Source organism: Halichoerus grypus, chromosome 4 (genome assembly GCF_964656455.1).
Source record: "Halichoerus grypus chromosome 4, mHalGry1.hap1.1, whole genome shotgun sequence".
Taxonomy (NCBI): domain Eukaryota; kingdom Metazoa; phylum Chordata; class Mammalia; order Carnivora; family Phocidae; genus Halichoerus; species Halichoerus grypus.
In genome coordinates, this window is record NC_135715.1 from 108487047 (window position 1) to 108492521 (window position 5475).

The window sequence follows — 5475 nt, forward strand, 5'->3', positions numbered from 1 at the left end:
AGAGAGCCAGATATGATGCAGGGCTCCATCCCAGAACCCTGAGATCATGACCTGAGCCAAAGGCAGACGCTTAACCGACTAAGCCATCTGGGTGCCCCTGTGGGCATTTCTACTTAAACTATTTTGTTTTTGTATTTAGTTTTAATATGGAATACTTAACACTGAAATTTATGGGTTTTTGTGTTGAAATTGTAACTATGGGAAAATATACAATTTTATCTCATCTTGTTTTTAACTACCATTTTGTGAGCTTTTACTCTGCATCAGACATTGTTCAAACTGCTTCACATAAACTAAAGCTATTTCATTTATTACTCCAATAATTGAATTCAGTAGATATTGTTGTTACCCACATTTTAAAGATAATAGAATTAAGAATAACAGATTTGAGGTAGGTGGTTCACAGTTACAGGCATGTAAATGGCAGGATTATAACTAAAAGGCAGGTCTATGTGACTCCAGAATTTATACTTACCTATGCTAAGCTTATCTCAATTGTTTGAGTTTATTGAATTGTTATTAACTAACTAGCATTTGAGGGCTCATGTTTAAATTTCTGGTGTATGATATGACATATGTTTCTATCAAATTTCCAAATACAAAGACTAATTTACTGATTACTTCTTTTAAATGGGAAATAACAATGCATTGGTATTGTTTTGTGGTGAATCATGACTTCACTGTGAAGAAGTTATTATCCCCCAAACCTTTCTTCAAAAATAAACAAATGAGCAAGTAAACAGACCTCAGTCTGAGGCTTTTTTTTAAATAAGTAGATATTCAGGGGCGCCTGGGTGGCTCAGTTGGTTAAGCGACTGCCTTCGGCTCAGGTCATGATCCTGGAGTCCTGGGATCGAGTCCCGCATCGGGCTCCCTGCTCGGCAGGGAGTCTGCTTCTCCCTCTGACCCTCCCCCCCTCATGTGCTCTCTCTCATTCTCTCTCTCTCAAATAAATAAATAAAATCTTTAAAAAAAGAAAAAAAAAAAACTTTAAAAAATAAATAAATAAATAAATAAATAAATAAATAAATAAGTAGATATTCATACATGAAAAACATTGCAACAAAAAGCCCACTCTGGATTTGACTGCCATCCATAACTCCCCTCCCACCCACAAAAAATGTTCTTTCAGAGAAGAACTGAGTCTGTTTATAGAAAGTATGTCTAAGACTGATTTGCAAAACAAAAATGCTATAAAAATAGGGGTGCCTGGGTGGCTCAATAGGTTAGCCTCCGACTCTTGGTTTTGGCTCAGGTCATGACCTTAGGGTCTTGAGATTGAGCCCCACCTTGGACTCCATGCTCAGCACAGAATCTGCTTGGGATTCTTTCCCTCTTCCTATCTCTCTTCCTCTCCCTCCCCTTCTCCCTCCCCCTCTCCCTCCTGCTCTCCCTTCTCCCCCGCTACCCTCCCTTTCCTCCCACACTCTCTCTCTCAAATAAATAAAATCTTTTTTAAAATGCTGTAAAAATATGCTCTAGGCCACATATTGGAACGTACCAAAGCAATGCAAAAAAAAAGTAGTTCCTAGCTTAGCTTAGAAGTATGCAAACTAATAAAGATGCCAGGTTTGAGGAGTTGCCACTTAAGAAACATTCCAGCATATTCATTGATTCAGAATAGAAAAAGTTTATCTCAAAAAATATATAGACACTACACTTATAATTGATAATTATAATAGATAATTGAAAAATTGAAGAAATATGCTTGTATGTTTTTAAATCACTAATATAATGTAGGAAATTAGGTTTAAGAAAATATACTAATAGTTCCTGTTACATATACTCTTGAAGTAAGCTCATTGCAACACTGGTACAATCAGAGATTGAAAGGAGTTGAAGAGCAATTACAATCACTTTGTATAGGAAAACATGTTTAAATTCATGTGTTACCATGCTTTTCACAGATATTCATAGTTGTTAAAATTGCAAAATTATATATATATCATATAAAAATTGTAGACCAACTCAAACCCCAACAGCGTTTGCGGGGATGAGGGGTTTGTGGAAGGAATTTTGTTAAATGTTGACAATAAAGAATAAATATTTCACAATGAATCATGGAACACTACGTCAAAAACTAATGATGTAATGTATGGTGATTAACATAACAATAAAAATTAAAAAAAATAATGACAAACTGACTAAACCAATAGTGTCACATTCCCATAATAGTATCCTAGATCTCTTCAAAATTCACTTCTACAAAAGAAAAGAAAAAAAGTAATGACATGAAGAAATGCCCTAAAACATTATTAAATGAAAAAGGTGATTACTATAAAAAATAAATAAATAAATATTTCAAAAAAGTACGTAAGAAGTGGCTTGTCTTTCTAGGTATTCAGCTCATACAATAATTTAAGCAATATGGAAATGGGACAAAGATTGAAAAATAAAACAGTGGAAGAAAAATATATATTTCAGAAAAGATCTAGTTTATATGAAAATTAAAAATTTTAATAAAGGAAACATTTACACAATAAAGGAAAGTATATGCCTTTTAACTTAAATTACTTAGACTATATTTAAATACTCAGGAAAATAAAATGTTAATTCTTCTTTTATCTATTAATATTCAAATATAGGTATTTGGGTTAACTACATCTGTTAGAAACAAAATATAGATGAAGCAATTAAGTTTAAAAATTTTTTTGTATTAAATGGTAATATCTGACATTAACCAATGAAATACCTATTATTTAAATATTTTAAGTGCTTTTCTAAAAAAACAATGAGGTTTTTCAGAAAATCTTTGCTATAATGACGAAACTACCTTATAAAGTTATAGTAAAATGCTGGTGCCAGAGGCTCAGAAAATACATATTACCTGATAATTCTCCTAGCCCTGTCTTCTCTTCTCCTGTTTCCTCTTCTACTATTATTTCCCATTTTGATTGTGCAATTCATTGTGGTATATCATTTTATGTCTTTATTATTTCAGGGTCTTTCAACACAAATAACCTCTTCTCTTTTCTTGGAGTACTTTCCATGTAAATAATTCATCACCATATTTATAGTAAATAATAAGAAAGTAGTGCTCAGTTTGGCAGTACATATTCTAAAATTGGAATGATACAGAGATTACCCTGGCCCCTGCGCAAGGATGACATGCAAATTTGTGAAGCATTTAATATTTTTTAGACTTGTCAAATTATATGTTGTATACCTGAAACTAATGTAACATTGTGTCAACTATCCTTTAATTAAAAAATAATAATAATGAGAAAGTAATGAGACGACATCATATATTTGAAACCATATTTCCATGTTGAGGGGCTATAGACTCAGTGTGATTATAGAAGTAAATACTGAGCAAAGAAAGAATTCTTAGAAAATGTTAATTATGGAGGAATTTGTGGATTATCTCCATAGACTCTAAAAAGAAAATCTATAAATGCCCATCACCCACCATGGCATTCGTTAGAAGGTACTAGCTATTTCACAATAAGCAGGGGGTTTTTTTGTTTATTTTATTTTATTTTATTTTATTTTATTTTATTATTTATTTGACAGAGAGAGGCACAGCGAGAGAGGGAACACAAGCAGGGGGAGTGGGAGAGGGAGAAACAGGCTTCCCGCAGAGCAGGGAACCCGATGCGGGGCTCGATCCCAGGACCCTGGGATCATGACCTGAGCTGAAGGCAGACCCTTAACAACTGAGCCACCCAGGCGTCCCAATAAGCAGGGTTGTTAACTAATATATATTGATATACTTTTATAATTCTCAGCCTACTTCACATAAAAATAGGCATTTCTACATGTTCTATTATAATTAGGATTTCTTGAATCCGCATTAGTAAAATTACTTGTAGTAAAGTTATAAAATGAAGAAATGGGTAATTAGGTGGCACTGAATCCAGTAGTTAAGACTTAATTTCATTGATAGCAATTTTTAAGTGAGAACAGGCAATAAATTCAGACTCTTCTCTTCTGATAAGTTTTGTGGGCAGGCTATAAATGCTAAACATCAAAAATGATATTTTACCGGGAATTAGGGGCAGCACAATACTAGTTGACTGAGCCAAGGAAACACATTTCTTAGGTAAGAACTCTTTTATGCTTTGTAAAATCAGATCTGTGCAAAGGAAGAAATAGCCTGAATTCCTGATAATTATGAAAATTAGAATATTTGGTAGGTGGATAGGGAAGATTAAGAGTTACAAAAACTTTAAAGAAGGATGTTCAGAAACTTTGGAAACACTTTAAGAAGACCAATGCTGAGCTACGTGGAAAGAGCACCTGGAATTGGCAGAAACAAAGGAACTCAGCCTGGGGAGGAAAAAGGTGATAGGAACAAAAAGATGTTATTACCTTGTCAAGGTGTACTGACTGATCTCTAAGGGGAGAAACTGTATCTTGATTAATGTAATTAGGTGCCCCCCTCCCCTATAATAAGAACATTGAGCACATCACCTTTAGAAAAGTTGAACTGCTGATGTTGTTCATTCTTTTGTAAAATAGAGATATATCTGGAGCCCAATATCACATGCTTAGCTACCAGATATGGCAGAAGAATCTGGCTTCCACTCGGGCATAATTAAAAGACTGTACTTTAATTATGTTCTGGTGTGAATGCCACGGTTTCCCTATTTAAGAGAGACACAGTGCAAAAGTTTTCATATCTCCCCTAACTTTTCTTTTCTATTGAGTACAAGAGCAATTGAAATTGACATGTTTACCCTGCCTTGATTCAGCCCTCAGCATTCTTCATCTGGACTGTTTTAAGAGCTTTCTAACAAGATTCTTTGCTCATGTGATCTGACCACTACCCTTGCACTGTTTTATCTTTCTGAAGCAGAGATCTGACCATGTTACTCTCATAAATAAAATCATTCATTGCCTTTTACTAGCATACATAAAACTCCTGAGCGAAGTCTTCCACAGTCTGTTCGTTTAGCTCTTTACTGCATTTGTACACTGTTGTTCTCCTCTTCTCCATTTGCCTTGTGTTCCTGAAAACCCAGATTTCTTATCTGTTGCCAAGAGTCATGCTATTTCCACCATAATGAGAAAGCAGCTACTCCTTACCCTCACTCTTGTCTTGACTTGTTATTCTCAAATGTCCATCTGGTGAACACCAACTCCTTGTGGTCAAGGACTTCACTTAAATGTCGTCTCCTCTGGGGAACCTTTGCTGACCTGTCCTAGCAAACTTTGATGTATCCTTCATTCCAATTTTATTCCAGCAAGTATCAGCTTCCCATAATTCCCATGAAAGTAGCTATATAACCACTTTAAAATGAAATGTACCTAGAAGGCAGAACAGTTTTTTAATTGTTATATTATATGAATAGACCCTAGCATACGCTAAGTTCACATAAATTGGTTGACTGAGTAAATAAATAATACTCAACATTTATGAAACATTTATATTTTTCACATATTATGAAACTACTTTGGACTTCATAAAGTTTTCTAACTTTAATCCTCTGAGTAAATTTCAGCAACAGAATTTTTTTTAAAACAAAACTAAAC

At 34.2% G+C, this 5475-nt stretch overlaps 1 non-coding gene across 1 annotated transcript; it reads left to right on the plus strand.

Moving 5' to 3' along the window:
- Positions 1-3034: 3034 nt before the first annotated feature.
- On the plus strand, positions 3035-3138 carry LOC118534796 (U6 spliceosomal RNA). The gene has a single exon (XR_004916890.1). It is a non-coding gene; the product is annotated as a U6 spliceosomal RNA (small nuclear RNA).
- Positions 3139-5475: the final 2337 nt, after the last annotated feature.